The sequence below is a fragment of the Camelus dromedarius genome, chromosome 23 (genome assembly GCF_036321535.1).
Source record: "Camelus dromedarius isolate mCamDro1 chromosome 23, mCamDro1.pat, whole genome shotgun sequence".
Classification (NCBI taxonomy): domain Eukaryota; kingdom Metazoa; phylum Chordata; class Mammalia; order Artiodactyla; family Camelidae; genus Camelus; species Camelus dromedarius.
This window is the reverse complement of record NC_087458.1, coordinates 28,050,172-28,067,597: the sequence shown is the minus strand read 5'-3', so window position 1 is coordinate 28,067,597 and position 17,426 is coordinate 28,050,172.

Genomic DNA, 17,426 nt, shown 5'->3' with positions numbered 1-17,426 from the left:
GCATGTGTCTTACACTGTGACCTCACGCTTCCCCGGGGAGTTTCAGTTACTCACAGCAGAAAATGCATAACGACATACCTATTATCGGCTGCTTCCCTTCCCTTCTTCACTGCCAAATGGCAAATGGTGTTTCCTGTGTCTCGGAAATCAAGTACTTGCACTGAAATCCTCTACCAGTGTCAGCTTCTGGAGGGACCCAAACTAAGACAGGGTGGTCGTGAGAGAAATGAGCAGAGGTGCGCAGCAGGACAGTGTGCAGACCGGGCTCCCTCATCATGCCACGTTGCTGGCAGCCCACTGTGGGGAGCCTTACCCACACCCCACTTTTCCCTACTCTGCACAGCCATGGGAAGAGGGTGGGGAGCCCACATCAGAGGTGGTCTCTCTGTGGAGATGTTTGGAACGGGTAGCCCCAGTTTTCCTAACTTCTCTGAGTGGAATCTTTATTGGGATTTGTTCTGCCAGGGCAATGACAGGGCCTTAGGAACAAATGTTTCAACAGAATGCATGAGATTTGGCGTCAGAACTGTCTCGTCTGGATTCTAGGTCTACCACATAGGAGCTATGTAGCTATTTAACGTCTCTGTGCCTTATTTTCCTCATCTACCTAAAAGGATAATAATTGCTCCCTCAAATAAGGATGAAAAGGATGTTCCAAAGATGACAGTAATAGCTAACGAGGTCCCAAGAGGCTTCCATGAAGTTAACGCAGCTCAAAATAGCCCTGTGAGGGCGTGTCAGAGGCCTCTAACCCAAATCCCTGGAGCCAGATGAGTTTTGAAATTCAGCATTCAGATTTAATAAAGGTAACACGGCCCATGTAACAGATATTAGAGAGCCCCCTCAGGGTGCTGGGGAGTCCCCTCGACTCAATCACAGTATTTCTGCATCAAAATTAGGGAGATTCATACCAAGTGGGATAAAGCTCATAAAAAGTCTCATTTTGGAAGCGCAGACAAAAGATTATGTCCCAGAGAAGTTAAGCAACTTGCTCAAGATCACATGCCAGGATCTGAGCCCCAGAGTCTCGCGCCAGAGCCCCTGCTCTAACTACCACACAGCGCTGCCTGCAGCCATGAGACCCTCCCCCCAGAATGAATGATGGTGCTAAGTGACTTGTATCTGATTCATAGGGTAGGTGAGAGCTGCTTTTTGTTAATTTCATCAGCCAATCAATCAATCAGTCAATCTGTATAATTTCCCCAGAAACAAAGTCGAAAATGTGGTCGCACTTGAAACATGAATGCTATAGAATACCAGCCTACAAAAAGATAATAGCTACCATGTCTTGAAAAATGTGCTCAATAATTTACGCATATTCATCTCATCTAGCCCCTGTGGGAGCCCTAAGAGAGAGGTTTTAGATGAGATTAACTAATCTACCCAAGGTCACCCTTGGATGAGGGGCTGGGCAGGAGATCCAGTCTGGGTCTGCGGAAGCCGGTGCTCCTCCCACTGCACTGCCGTGCTTCTGAAGGACGGGTGCACGCTCCTGGTGGTGGCATGACGCGCCCAGGGGCAGAGCAGAGCCGGCCCCGAGCACCAGCGGCCCGGGCCTCGCTCCCTCAGAGGCCTTGCGGTGACTGGCTTCCACTTCGGAAGGCTGCCACTCGGCATCATTTCTTTTTTGCTGCCTACTCTTGCCACTCTCAGGAAAGAGCAGTACCTGGTGTTCCGCAGGGGAAGATGCAAGGGAATTGATTTGAAAGAAAATGTTATCTTATTCCTGCCCTGTCCACAGTGCTGTGCCATTCTATATTTAGATAAGTGCTCTGTGCAGCCAAAGAGGCAATAAAAACAAGCTAAAAAGGTCCCAGGCTCCTGCCAGGAAACATTAAGCTGCAAGTTCTTATTCTTTGCCCAAAGATGACTATTAAAAAAAAAAAAACAAAAAAGCAAGAGGCAATAAAAATAAGCAATCTCTGCGAACACACAGCGCTTTTAGGTCTGGGGCGTCTCACAACGGGGTAGTTGAGGGAAGACGAGGGGAGCAGAGTCCTCTCTGCCTCTACAGGAGTGAGGCCCCAAGAGGGGAACCTGAGCAGGAGTCAGCCTGAACCCCTTGGAAGGTCAAGGAGGAGTGTCAGCAGGGACGTCGCGGGCTGGCTGGGGGGGTCCCCCCAGGGCACCGGGCCTCAGCTGATAGTCCGCAGGCCAGGTCTGAACGCTGGTGTTTCAGAAACTTAAAGATGAGTTTGAAAGATAACCAAGGTTCATTCGTTTATGGATCTGAGGCCCTGACGGGAAACGGAGGTCCAAGCTTTTAAGTCCCCGTGAGAAGCCCTTTTCTGGGCTCCCCCAGAAGGTTGTAATTCCTCCGTTATTTATAGCAACCGACATTTCAGTCACTGCCTTCCACGACGGATATTCGGACATGTTTTAGCCTTCTTAGTGAGCGATGTACTCTGCGGGCAGAGAGCAGTGCCCAGTTGTTTCACAACCTCTGCAGAAGGTAGTGCGGCATCTACTGAAATGAGATTTTTAAATGTGCCTCTTGTTCAAAGTCTTTTTTCATTCGGATCTTCTACTGGCTGGAGCCAATAAGTGATTTTCCTCTCCAGTTCTGTGAAGCGGTCCTTTTATTTCTGCTCTCATACAAACCAGTTCTTGTCTGAGCGTCTCTCTGTCTTGTCATACTTTGCTAAACACACTAAGTGATAACCAGTCCCTTCCCTGGAGACAGACTTGTCAGGCACTTGGCCTGCTTTTTAAATGATCAGTAGCGACAGATTTACCAAATGCTTTGCCATCGCTTCCACAGGCCTCCATCACCCAGCCTGCGATCTCAGGGTCCGTGCCACCCCTTCGTCTATCTGCTGAGTCAGTGCAACGTATTTTAGGTTTTCCTTACATTCACCCCGACTTCAAAACGCCCATTTCTAAATTCACCAGGGTAATTAACGCTAGCTACTGTGATAAATTAACCCCAGCACGTCAGGGACTCAACACAAAATAAGCTTATTTCTTGCTCATATAGTCCAGCGCAGGCGCTGCTGGGTGGCAGGCAGCTGTCTCCACATGGTGATGCAAGGGCCCCAGGCTCCGTCTATCTTGTGGTCCCACCACCTCCTAGGGCCCCTTTGTCTCCTGCTTCCAGCCAGTGCAAGGTGAATGAGAGGTGGACAGGGGACACCGTCTTCTAAAATCCACGCCCCAGGAGTGACACACAGCACTCACATCCCACTGTCTCCGTGCCAAATGTCCACACCCAGATGCAAGAACAGCCTGGTAGCTGTTTCTACCACTGGTGTCTCATAATAATAGCTAGAATATATTATGCATCTTCATTTGGCAAATTGTGTACTTTAATGATTTCATATAATATATACAAGGGCCTAAAAAGTAGGAATTATCATCACCGCTTTAGAAATGAAAAGAAAAAAGACCCATAAATATGTATATCAATCTTTAAACCTTGGTAATTATATATATATACTGGGGCTCAGAGAGGATAAATAACATGCTTAAAGTCACAAAGTGGCAGGTGAAGACGTAAATTCAGACTTACATGATACTCAAGAGCCCTTGTCTCTTCTTTTGTACCATGTAGCAAGAAATACACAAATCTGCTTTGAGACTGTTGGGCGGGAAGGATAAGGGACAAGGACTCAAGCTGGAGTTTTGAAAAATAAGTGTCTGACAAGCCAGAGAGGCACTGAGACTGGAGAACGGGCTTCCTGGTTGAAGCAACGACATGTGCAAAGGCCCTAGGGCCTGGGTGAGCACACTGCGACAATGGGAAGCTCATTTTAGAAATAATTATGATGTTTAGACAATTTACCAAGGGTTTTGGCATTATCAAAAGCATGTCCTAAACCTCAGCCACCTTTCTCCAAAATGACCCTGAGGGAGCTCCGTACCTGAGAACAATGGTGAAGAAAAGCAGAGAAAGTGTCCCATTCTCAGCTGAAGTTGGGCTCTCGTCCCCAGTGCGGCGCCTTTGCCAGCTGGGCTGGAGCCCCTGAGCAAGTCTGAAGGCGTAGAGAGGGGACGCTTTTCCTCCCCATGAGCCCAAACCCAACTTCAAGAGTTCACCACACCTCCCCTGCCATAAAGGAAGACAGGAAACCAGACGGGTGCGAGACCGGAGCAAAGGGGCATCTGGGCATGTCCTGAGCAGGAAGGCCCTGACTTTCCCCTCAGTCAGGCCACATGGAAGCAGAAAGGAGAGCTCGCCCTCCTGACTGCCTCCGCAGCACAGGTGAAAGGTGCAGGAGAGCGCCAGCGAGAACTTGACCTTTGCTCGTGACCTTTCTGTTTGAATCAACTGTATGGAGGGATAATTTACCAAAATAAATAAATAAATAAATAAATAAATTCGCATTTGAAGTGTAAGCGTGTTGAGTTTTGAAACTATAACCACACATGTAACCACCGCAACCACAGTCAAGATACAGTCATTTCCATCACCCCTCCTGAAAATTCCATCACGCTTTTCCATTTTCCACACCCTCAACCACAAGCCCCAAGCAACCACCGATCTGTGTACTGTCCCTATAAATTAGATTTTCCTCTTCTAGAGTTTCGTATAAATTGAATCACATGATGTGAACTCTTTGGGCTCTGTCTCCTCTTGTTCAGCCGAATGTTTTGTGAGGCATCATGTGTACATCAGCAGTTTGTTCCCTTCCATCGCTGAGTATTCTATTGTATGGACATACACTGTGTATCCATTCACCCACTGATGGACGTTCAAGCTGTTTCCAGTCTTTGGCTATTGTGAGTAAAGCTGCTGTGAACATTTGCGTATAAGTTTTTGTATGGACATTGTGCACAATCTTTTAGTAGACAGTACACGATTTTTTAATGGACCTACTGGCAAACATGGTCCAGTGTCCCAGAATCTCGCCCATCTGCAGCAACCCTGCCCCAGAGAAGAAGGAAGAGGGATAAGGAACACGATGAGAGATGCATTGCCCCTCTTCCATAAGCCTAAGGGGAGTAGCTCCATAGCACCCATGGGTGAGGCACAGCTCGTCCATCTCATCCCATGTACTTCTCTCCTGTTTTCCCCAACTAGTTTCTTCCTGTATTTTCTCTCTTATCTCATTCTTCCTTCAACCTTAAAATATATATTTAGCCTTGAGCACTGAAAAAAATATTTTTTCATCATGAGACCTAATACCTTTGTGAGTGACTCCGATGTTTCATTCTGTTAGTAAATAAGGACCTACTTCAAATAATCTGTCAATTTATTAGAGGAGGCATCACTGAAAAATGGCCAGTTGCATCTTGGCTAGTCCTCTCCCACCCCAGCTGTGAGGTCCGAACCTGCCACGGGAACATGGCATTTTCTGTGTGGTCTGCTGTGTTAGGTCTCTCACAGAGTGACACACCTCAGTGCCTCACACAGCTCTATCCAGTTCCTAGAAAGGAGGTTAATCAACAAATAGGGTCGGCCCCATTGTAATTTCTCTTGGAGAATTAAAAACAAACAAAAAGCAAACATACAAAAGCAACCCACATGAAACTGGTGGGTAAAGTAGGAGACATAAGTAGAAAAACACAGTTAAGCACGCTACACCACGACACAAGTAAGGCGTTGAGACTGGTGTTGACTGCTGGTGGACTATGGGCTGGTTGGAGCCCACGGGCATGTCTTACCGGGGTTTCAGTGTTTAAATGAAGTGTACCCAATAGCTAGAAGGCTGACAACGTCACAAAAAGTTCACACACACAAAAAGCAGAATATCTGGCAACGAGGCCCCTGTTGCCTCTTCACAAAAGCCTCACGGACCTGAGGGGCAGCCGCTCCCACTGGCCGAATGCATCGTGCGCTCTCTGCACTTGCTTCGCTCCGGTAGGTCGTCTGCACGGCCCTTGAAGGCGTTCTGGTTTGCAATCCTGGCATCGAGGCATCTAGTAATGACAGGGAGGTAGCTGGACATACTTCACTGACAGGATACACACATACGAGGGTCCACCCTGCACTCCAGGACAGGGGTTCTTCAGTTCTGACACCTTATCCGGACACTTTTCCTTCTCCTCCTAGTCCCCCTCAATAAGACAGCACAATACTCAGGCCAAGGGGTTCCTGCCTGTCGCTGAGGACCACTCAGCGTGGCTCCTGTGGCATCTCTCCTGCTCCCAAGTGACCAGGCCGCTGGAAACCTGAGGTGGCTCTGCTCCCTCCTTTTCAGCTAATTCTGCCTCCACAGTAAGCAACTGAGAAGACGAGAACTCTCCACCGTGTTCTAGGGCTTCACAGCGACGGTACAGAGAGGGAGGAGGCTTTGTGATGCTTCTCCTGGAGGTGCGTCTCCCTGCTAAGTCCCCGACCCACCCATCCTACTGTCCGCAGACCGCCACTTCCGTCCTCCACAGTTACCCTCAGGAGAAGCTTCCGAAGCCACATCTGAAGTCTCCCCTTGCCATCCTCCCAGAACAAAATATGTTCTGTGCCCAGTGTTTCCTTCTTGAATTCCCTGAATCACCTAAGCCAGGAGCCTTGGAATCATTCTAGGCTTCTCTCTCTTCTGACCACTTACTTTCCCACATCCGAGCAGTCACTGGACCAAGCAGCAGCCACCTCCTTACTAGCTGTTACTCACTACGGGCAGGCCACCCAGATGCCTGCTCTCTTGCCCTCTGTCCACCTCCTGCTCCCCCAGTCCCTGCCTCGCCTGCCTGCTCACCTGACTGGCCCTCCCCCTTAATCACAATGCCTAATCAGTAAATGCCTACGTACTTGTCCCCGGCCAGGCTGGTGATTGTTCTAATCTCTAATCAGAATTATCTCACTATGATAGTTTATCAAAGGGGCGGGCCCCTCTGCTGGTTTCCCTGACAACAGGTTAGCCAACCTGACACCTATTCCCCTTTACAACCAGTGACACTCCCACCCCGACCCCAGTAGCCAACTGCTGCCACATCCTGCCCACTGTCCGCCACACATGGTGGGGTGTCGCTCCAGGACCTCTGTTTCAGACAGGCGAGAGCCCCCATCCACTAAACCACTGATGTCTGTCACTGACTCCCACTCTATCTCCAGCCTTGAGGCTGGACAAGCGCAGGGCTGGCAGGCCTGGGGGTGCAGCCCAGCGCTTTCTTACGTCCCCTCTTCTCCACCACCTGAGTTACTAACCTAGTTCAATCTCTTACACAGAATAACCCAACAGTCTCTCTAAGTCCAGTCTGACCCACTCCATCCCTCCAGGTCCTAACCGCACGGCAGTCAGAGTGATTTCCAAAACACAAGTCTAGCCTCCAGCTTAAACTGCTTATTGGGCCCACTATTTGCATCATGGATTCTACCCAAGGTTCTCAGTGACCTGCTCTCTAGACTTGACTGTCCACTGCGGTGACCATGAGCCACATGTGGCTCCTGAGTGCCTGAAATAGTGCTAGTCCAAACAGAGGTGCTGTAAGTATGAAACACACACCAGACCTCAAGGAGTTAGGTCAGAGGAAAAAGAATGTAAAATATCTCATTAATAACTTTTACACTGAGTGTATGGTGAAATAAAAATGTTTTGCATATATTGAGTTAAAGTACATTATTAAAATTAATTGTACTCGTTTCTCTGTACATCTATTAATGTAGCTTCTAGAAAACTTAAATATATATATGTGACTTGCATTATATTCTAGAAGTTCTTCTTATCACATCCTCCTTTATCTTTCCCATCTCAGACCATGCTAAACATCAGGCATGCTCAATGACTGAAAAAGCAAGCCAGGGTGTTTTACAGTCTTACACAGCCCACTTTTAAATGAAAATTATGATGCCCTTGAACCATCATACTTCATTCCTCCTGTGGTAGCTTTAAAATATATGCACAAATCCCTTAATACTCCTCCTTTTAAAAGGTAAACTCTAATTCCCCTCTCCTGGGGTATGGCCTGGACTTAGAGACTAAATAAATAGAATAAATAGGAAAAGCAGAAGTAGCAGTGTGCATCTAAAAGGTGTTGGAGCACCCTCCTCCTCTCTCCCTCCCCCACCCTACCCTGTCTCTCCCAAGGATCGCTCACTCTGAGTGAAGCCGTCTGCCACGGTATGCGGAGAGTCGAGCAGCCCCACGTGGGGAGCTCCATGTGACAAGGTGCTGAGACCGCCTGCCAACAGCCATGGCAGTGAGCCACCTTGCAAATGGATCCTTCGGCCCCAGTCGAGCCTGCAGAAGACTTCAGCTCCAGCCAGTGTCTTCGCTGCAGCTTCCTAAGAAAATCTGAGCCAGAACCACCCAGCTAAGCTTCTTCCAAATTTCTGAACCACAGGAACTGTGAGATAATGTTTGCTGTTTGAAGAGGCTGAGTTGTAAGATAATTTGTTACATAGAAACAGATGACTAGCACACCACACCCCTTACATCTCCTCCTCACTTCCACCCGAGGAAGGAGAAGAAGAGAGATGTCGCTAAGAGCTCAGACTTAGGTTTCATCTACTTAGACATGAAGGTTCACTTCACAATCATCTCCCCCATGACGCCTTTACCAACAAACCCAGCCAATTCCCATATGTCCATAAATTTTTTAATTAAAAATGCTTTTCACACATTTTGAACTTAGTGTCTTAGAAAACAATGTATTTCCTATATTAAAATTAACTTTTTTAAGAATAAATATTTTTCTGATAAATACACACAGTAGAAATTCTGGAAGTCTAAAAAGACAAACAGAATTTAAATCACTGAAATGTGACCTCACTGTGGAAGACACTACAGATATTTTTAATACCCATTTTTGCATATAATTTTACCTAATGAGATTATTTTGCATATGCAATTCTTCATCCTCTTTTTCCCAAGCAATGACTTTACCTCTCAGTTCTTTGACCTCCTCATGTCAGCTACAGACTCCAAGGTCAGGCTCCTTTGCTACTCAAAGTGTGGTCCATGTACCAGCTGCATCAGCATTGCCTGAGAGCTTGTTGGAAATGCAGACTCTGAGATCCCATCATGTTCTCACCTCAGGACATTTGCACTTACTGTTTCCTTTGCCTGCAAGGATAATCTTTGCATGACCAATCCTTGCCAGATTCACTCCCTCACTGCATTCTGGTCTCTGCTCCATTGTCACCTGCAGAGAAAAGTTATTCCTCACCTCCCTAACTAAAGGTGCATTCCTGTTTCATTCTGTCTTCCTACCCTGCTTAACTTTCTTCTTAACGTTTATCACCATCTGATATTATTTTATAGGTATTCATTTGTTTACTTCCTTCCACAACTACTTGGGGAACACCCACTACGTGTCAGGCACTGTCCTAAGCTCTGGGAACACAGAGAGCAAAATAAAGTCCCTCCACCCCCCAGTCTACAGTAAGTATGCTCCACAAATACAGGTTGTTACTTGTTCCTTCATGTGCCTTTACGTACTCACTCCTTCAAGAGGAGGCCCGATCCCTACCATCAACAGAAGGCTCCACGCCAGGTCCCATGATTTGACCCCAGCCTGAACATTCCAGATGCTATTTAGAGGGAACTTTTCAATGTGCTTTTGTGTTGTGCTGAGCTAAGTTTAACTCTGTTGTTTTTCAGTCCCAGTGAAATATTCCAGTACATCATTTCCTTGCAGTGGAAACTTCCCTTACTTAAGATAAGCCTCCAGCGACATAGCTGGTAGCTGTCTAGCTGTCTTATTCTTGTGCAACTTATCTGAGTTTAAAGGGTTCCCCAAAATGGGGCCAAAAATTTTATCATCATCATTGCCAGCAGCAGTAGCAGGCTCAGGGACAAAGCTGATCTCTGGTGGCCTCCTGCCTCCTCCTCCCACCCGACTGCACGTCTAGGTCCTGTTCCTTGGAGACCTGGCTCTCAGCTGGTTACTGTGTATCCCCTCCTAAGGTGGCAACCCGCACATCAGTGGGAAGTGCCTGGAGACTGCAAAGGAAAGGAGCCCTGACCGCTTATTGTGCGCCAAGCTTTGTTTATCACCATAGAATCATCCCAGTGTGTGAGGAAAACACAACCTAGAGGGACATATTTTGTCCATCATTTGACAGACGAGAGGCTGAGGCTTGAGGAGCTCACACAGCCGCCACACCCCTCTGGATGGCCTCCCGAGCCGCAGAGACTCACAGGAGCACGCTTCTAAGGGGGGTATCAAAACCCATGACTAGAAGAACTTTTTTTTTTTAAATATAAGAGTGGAGGTGGGAAGAAAGTGATAAAGTGCTGATGGAAAGGATGCACGCGGTAAGGTCTTTCCCGTGCAGGCACGTGGGCCGTTCACGGGCCTCGCGCTGCCTGCGTCAGCTCCTTCATCTCACAGGGTGGAACCCTAAGGCCCGAAGAGGGTGAATTACACTCATTTAGCCCTACAGGACTGGGATGAGAGCCTACAGGCGAGGAAGAGCACACCTCTGGCTGTGTTTACAGGAACCGCGTTTTCCAGTGGTCTTACCTGGGATGGAAGAAGAGCTGAATGATGTTTCACCCATTTATAAAACCGCACTGTCCCTATCTGTAGTCGTAAACAGAATTATAATCGTCATCATTCTGTAATTACGAGTAGCAAATTGCCATTTCTAAGTAGAGTTTCCAAATTTAGCAGTGTTCACAGGTCCACATTCCTCCCCAAAACTGTTGGATAAATTAAAACGCGCAGGTTTAGCATAGGAAAGAATGTGTAATTAAATACTAAGAAGATACATTTTGTTTAGAAAATCCTGTTTTGATTTCTCAAAACTACTAAGGCAAGGGATCAAAACACCCTGGATCTCACAGCTTGAGCACATTTACACGAGCAGACGGCACGGGACGAGTGCGGCCTCTCTTCTGGCCCAAGAACAGGCAGCTCCCCTTCCTACACGGTTGACAGGGCGGAAAGGCGGCTGGTCCCTGTCCTCTCCTTGGAGCGGCAGGGGTGGGACTGGGTGAGGAGCAGCCTGTTTATGAACCCTTGAATGTGATCAAATAGAACAGCTTACTGAGCTCTTACTCTGCACCCAGTACTGCATTACCAGTAGGCAGGGTGCAGTCTGATTAGCAAGATATGATATACACTAAGAAAATTAAATAGTTCTTGTGAGTCTAATTACACGTGTTAACTGTAATTAACACCTTCTGTTTGCGGATGTAGCAGGATAATATTTTGCTGTATTAACTGATATGTTTTCCCTCCTCAGTAATTCCTGTTACGTGTGAACCTTTCCCTATACAGGCCTCCTTGGCACAGTGCCTCGGGGATGGGATTATACTATAGAACAAAAGAGGCAAATTCTGGCCTTTCGAGTTTCAAAACCTGAAATCTTGGCAAAAACAGTATATTTGGAAGAAAAATAGATCTGGAAATGGTCACCATATTTTTTTCTACCCCTAAGATAAAACCAGGGGGAAAAAAAACTGGTTGTGGGGACAGGTCAGAGGAAAAGCAGGCGGCTGGACCCTGGACTGGGTCACTCGGCAGAGGCCTGTGCTCCATCCCCTCCGCCCTGACCCCGCTCCACACCCGCCCCCCCCAACTGAGTTCCTGGTGCAGAGGAGAGACAACAGACACTCCAGGGGAAATCCCCTCATCCACATGGGGAGAATCTGAGGCCAGCAGCCAGTCCCCAACTGCCCGCTGCTGGCCCCAGGCTCCAGTGAAATCTCAGACCCCAAACCCATATGGACCTCCAGCCAGCAACTTATTAAGACAGCAGAGAGGACCATCTGGCCGGGAAAGCGTGTCTAGACGGAGAGTCTGAAAGTTGCTCTGCATGCCATGGAGCTCAGTGCCAGAACCAAGCACTCCCCAAGTGCCCGAGAGCATGAAAAGATCGTGTGGCCAGGGGTTAGGAGGACACGGTGGAGGCTTACCGTGGACAGAGCACTGCAGGATGAGCCTGGACCGATGAGAAGCCCTGCGGACTGGCGTCTCCCCGGCTTTCTGTCCCTATCCCAGGCTGATACGCCCTGGAAGCCCCCGAGATCTACACGAACACTCCAGGCTCACGATCCCACTAGACAGTTATCCATCCTCCAAAGAAGGTCCCCAGAGCCTCAGAAACCCAGGCCCATCCACGTGTCCACATTAACCAGCTTCCTTCAGAAGTATTCTTGCAGGGTTCAACCAACCCCCCTAGACGGCAGGCACCAATGCTCTCCCCTCATTCTTAGGAAGTGAAGACCAGACGGTCTAGTCTGTGTAACCGCCCACGGTCCACCGTGATCCCAGCTTCCTGATGATAAAAGATCTCCCTTCTGGGCTCAGATGTTAAATCCAGAGCCTGAGTAGAAAAGTGGGGAAAGTCTGTCTTCCAAACTCTCCCCTCCTCCTCAGCCCCCCAGGTCGGCCCTTTTCCCACCTCAGGGTCCCTCCTGTAAAGTCCTCTCACTGTCTCCCCGCTGCCACCTGAAACTCATCCACATTAAAGTGACTCGGAGTGCCTTGAGGTTTAACGCCCCCTCCTTTCCCGTCCCCGCAGCTGGTCGGTTGTTAGGTTCACCTCATGCTGTCCCTCCTCCCCTTTTCACAGCCTGGGAATGCTGGTCTCCAACTGTTCCCTCTTGAGTCCAGGAACACGGTGGACTAACACTTCCTCTCCTTGATCGTGGCCAGCTGTGCGACCTGCTTTGGCCGATAAAACGTGGGCAGGGGTGACACGCTGCTCCTCCTGGACGTGTTTAATTGCGTGTGTGACACTGCAGTGCTTTCTTCTTCCTGCCATTGGAGCCAACAGCGTCCCAGCTGCCGGAGGCTCTGCTGCCCTGCTCCCCAGAGTAAGAGCTCCAGGGGACTAGTAACGTGAGCAAGAAATAAACATTTGCTTACCTGATTCACTGGTTGTTACTGAAGATGTTGGAAAGGTTATCAAGAGGACGTGATCCTCAGCTGACCCCCAGGGCAATGGAGGCTCCTCACCCCTCCCCTGTCCTTGGAACACACAGGGGATCCACAGTGCGAGACGTTCTCAAGGACACAGCCTTGAGATGCTAATGTGTTGTTAACCATCTGGACTGAATATGTGACTGAACCCAGTTAAGGCCTCAGTATAAACTTTTAAGATTCCGGAGGGCAGGTGCAGAGATTTACTTGTCTTGCAGCCGCCCAAGGCAAGCCTCGTACGTAAGTTCCCTCACTTATTCAAACTGCCACCTACCAGACTGAGTGGTCTGCCTCTCCCTTCAGTCTCTCCTGGCCCTCCACGTACGGGGGCCAGTTTCAGATGTCACCCAGGAAATTCCCAAGGTTGTGAACCAGCAGCATCATAATCTTGCCCATCCTAACATACCTCGGCTACTCTTGGGTTTCAGGCTCTCAGCACTTCTCATCTGAGCTCTCACACATGCTACTCAAAGTGTGGTCCGTACACAGGTGTCAGTCAACAAAATATTGCTGGTCTGCGATAAGGTAGGCAAAGGAATTGAGAATAAACATTTAGAAACTTGTATAACAATTTTAACTGATTAACTTAATCTGTTGAGTCTAATAATACACTATTTGGGCTTATAGTCCCCCAAAATCTTAGCATTGGGCCTTGCTCACAGGGTCCTGCAAAAATGCTTGTCAAATTAAACTGGATCAAAGCTTCATGATTAAGAAACAGAATTACAGTCAGATCTCAAGCAACAGCAGGCAGATCCGGGGGATCTGCAGGGTGCAAGACCCTTCCGCCCTGAGGCTGACATCATCATTTCAGAGTTCCCTGAGGCTGCTCTTCGTACCAGCACAGAATTTACCTCCAACCTGGAGCTGTTTTTCATTTAACACTAAATATTGTTTTAGGTTTGCCTGTATAAGAGCATGGGCATGAATGTATTTATTCTTTGGAATAAAACTTTATAAATATGTTGCCTATGAATATGCTTTTACAAATTATCCACATGCAGCTTGACATTTGGATAGATTTGTTCGAGAGTACAAGGGGACACTATAGCTGACCCCTAAACCACTTCCTAGCTCCCTCGGGACTGAGGAGAGTTATTTTCTTCTTCTCAAAGGCAGTTTGACACATCCTAATGTATTTCTCTGTACTATACAAGATTCTGAAAAGCCCAGTGGGCTAGATGCTGAGAGACCTGGTTCTAGTCCTCACTAGCTACTGCATGAAGCTGTTCCTTAACCACCTGGTGCCCTAATTTCTCCATCTATTACATAAGGATAATAAATTAATAATAGCAAGTAAATAACACCAGCTCTGTGGTGAGAATCAAAGCGTCCTGAAGCGTTTAGTAGTGAATAAAATACTATACAACTATCATTTAGCATTTTTATGTAATACTGCCTGTAATGCTCTCAAATTATCTCGTACACATAGATTTTCTCTTTTCAAGCCAGACAATGTCTTGGAGAAGTGCACTGTGGAATATTTCTCTGCATCCTGTTCAACGTTCAGCCCTTTGGGACAAATGATATACACACAGTGCTTGTTTAAAACCTGTTTTAATTCACCAAAAGTTGCCGAACCTTTTCACGGTTAGGTAAACTGCGTAAACGTCACATGCTGCGTGATGCGCGTTCCTGACAATGGCAACACTCTTAGAGTGAGAGTTGTAACTGGCTATCTGAGCTCCTCGAGGGCACAGGGCACATCACGCTAACCTTTGTAGCCTCAGCCCTTACCACAGTCATCTAACCACAGAGGAGGAGCCCAGTTAACGTCTGAAGATCAACAAGTATGTTAGTAAATTAATGAACTTTAATTAAATACTTCCTTAACATTACCTCCATTCAAGTACTCTGAAATCTAAAAAGTCAATCTTTGATTTCAGTTAAATTGGTTGTTAATCTTCCAGAATCATCTAAACATTTTAAAGGCAGACCCCCCCCAGTAAGTCACGGGATTGTCCCATCCTTGTTCCTTGGGGAGCCCAGGCAGCTCTCCTTCAAAGATTACTAAGAGGATTAGGCTGCAGGAGTGGGGGTGGTAAGGAACGGGCCAGCTCTTGGTCTGAAAGGAAGGAAAATTGTACTAATTGTTCAGAGAATACGACATTATTCTGCACACATAAACAGTCAAGTTAAATACGGCAGATGAATAAAGAGCTTCTGTCTAGAAGAACTATAAACGTTGGCAGGAACCACTGGGCTGCGGCAGCGCAAGGCTTCCTGCTGGGGCTGCAATGGAAAAAGTGACCTCAGAGAGGAATTCAGAACTGAAATGCTCAGAAAAGAGAAGATGAAACACCATGAAGTTTTGGTTAAGTCATTTGGTTCGAGGCATATTAAAGTGTAAAGTTTGTTTTAGTTTTTTTTTTAATGCAGATTACATGAACTTTGTAGGTAACTATTCTATTCTAGTTGTAACTTAGAATTCCAAAGTGCCCCCACCCTCACGTTCTTCAGGAAGGATCTGTGGTATTTAGACACACATTCTCCTACAGAACCCCAGGCAAGGGAAGCAAAATAAGTTAAGTCGGGAGGAGTCATTGGACCCAGATCACTCAGTGTTTCACTGAGCCGTCCCAGCGTGGAGGGTGCACTGACTAGGGAATCCAAAATACAGAGGCAAAGGCAGCACTGGAGAGATCACAGTGTGCCCTTCCCCTCCTGCCCCCACCTAGAGAGGGCTGCCCTTAAACGGAAAAGTTTGCAGGCACAACAGTAGCGATGTATGTCTCTCACCACCAGGATTTAGCCAGTTCACCGAGTTTCAGAGCAGGGGTTTCTTGTTCCGTGATCTGATCTTGAAATTTTATTTAATACACTAAGCTTTTGCAATGAAAAAATGAAATCATCATGGGATATGGGTATAAACAAAACTATAATCTAGAAAAAAACACCCCCCACCCACCCCTGACCCAAACAAGCTTTTATTTTAAAATTGATCTATATTTTGAGCAAATAATGAGTCAAATCACATATTTAATGTCAGTAGAGAGGGTAATTTTAGAGGTATGCTAGAAAGAAAAGGGGGGGCTGTGAGCACATAAAACTTATTTATATTTTTATCTGTGCCATTTCCCACAGATTGAAAATAAATTTTCAAGAGCATGACTTCTCAAGTTGATCCATCCCTCAAGTCTGAAAATTCTCTGCTTATTTAGCAGTGCCCTCTGCTGTCCACATGGATCATTTTAGTTTACCCTGAGGTGAAAAGCAAACCACTATATAATTAAGTAAGTGTGCATTCAGCATTTATCCTTTCACCAAATATTTATTGGAAGCTTAGTATGACCCAGTTTGTGGAAGGTGGTGGGATACACAGATGTGTGAAAAAAGCCATGGTTTGTTATCATTTAAATGTGGAATCTAAAAAATGAAACAGACTAGGGAATATAACAAAACAGAAACAGACTCAGAGATATATAGAATAAACTAGCGGTTACCACAAGGGGAGAAGGAAGGAAGGAGGGGCGAGACAGGGGTCAGGGATTAAAAGATACAAATTACTATGTATAAAACAAACAACAAGCACATATTGTACAGCACGGGGAAATATAACCATTGTGCTGCAAGAACTTTCAACGAATATAACCTATAAAAGTATCAAGTCGCTATGTCGTACACCCGAAACTAGTGTAACACTATAAATCAACAACACTTCATGAGACAAATTAAAAAATAAAAGCCCTGGTTCCTTGTTCTGTCCTTAAGGAGCCCACAGTCTAACGAGAGAGACAGAAGTCAGTGCAATTAATTACAAAGTTACTTGATCATGTAAAAGAAACCACTTTACCTAGTTTTTCACTAAAATGAGACTGACAGAGCGGGGTCGTCTCCATTTCCAAATTGCTCTGGACCATTATTCACATTAGCAGGTATCTGACTGGCCTTGGACAGATCAATTTTAGTCAAGTACACAGGGAATATTCTGAAAAAGAACAAACACCCCAGGACATACAGTGAGACTGAGACCAAGCTTTACAGATCCCTGTGAGGAGGCTCCTTTCACAGGCCACCCCCAGACGCCCCCGGCCCTGTAGTTACATGGGGGGCCCACCGGTCACCAGATCTGACACACGTACCTAACGTTCACTAAGCCTTATGCTCCATTTTGAAAATGCAGACTGTCTTTCGAGCACTGTAATGAAAAGCCTCAAAAGGAATCAAATAGCAGAGACCCTAAGAACGGACCATAAACTGTTTCAGGATCCTGAGATCTGCAGATTGCCAGCTGGGGCCACAGAAACACACACTGTTGAGTTGGCACACCGCCAGGCCGACTGGGAAAGCAGAGGGAGTCTGAAGGAGATGGTAAACCTTCTCTCAAGAAGAAAAGTGAAATTCAAATAACATCAGAGGAAAGGGGTCAGGAACCACTACAGATAAAGAATGATGTTTATACTACTTCATAATTTTCCTACTTTTGGCCACTTTTCCATTCTTGTTATTATTTTCTAGAGTAATTAGCCATGACTTGCTTCCAACCAACAGAATATGGCAAAGGTGACAGGACACACGGCTACATTACTAAGATTACGAGGTCCACTTTGCTGAGACTCCCTTGTTGGCTTTGAGGAAAAAAACTAGTTGTGCTGGCAAGGCCTAGGTGGCAAAGAGGGTGGCCCCTTGCCAACAGCCCACTGAACTGAGGCCCTCAGTCCAAGAGCCCACAGAGG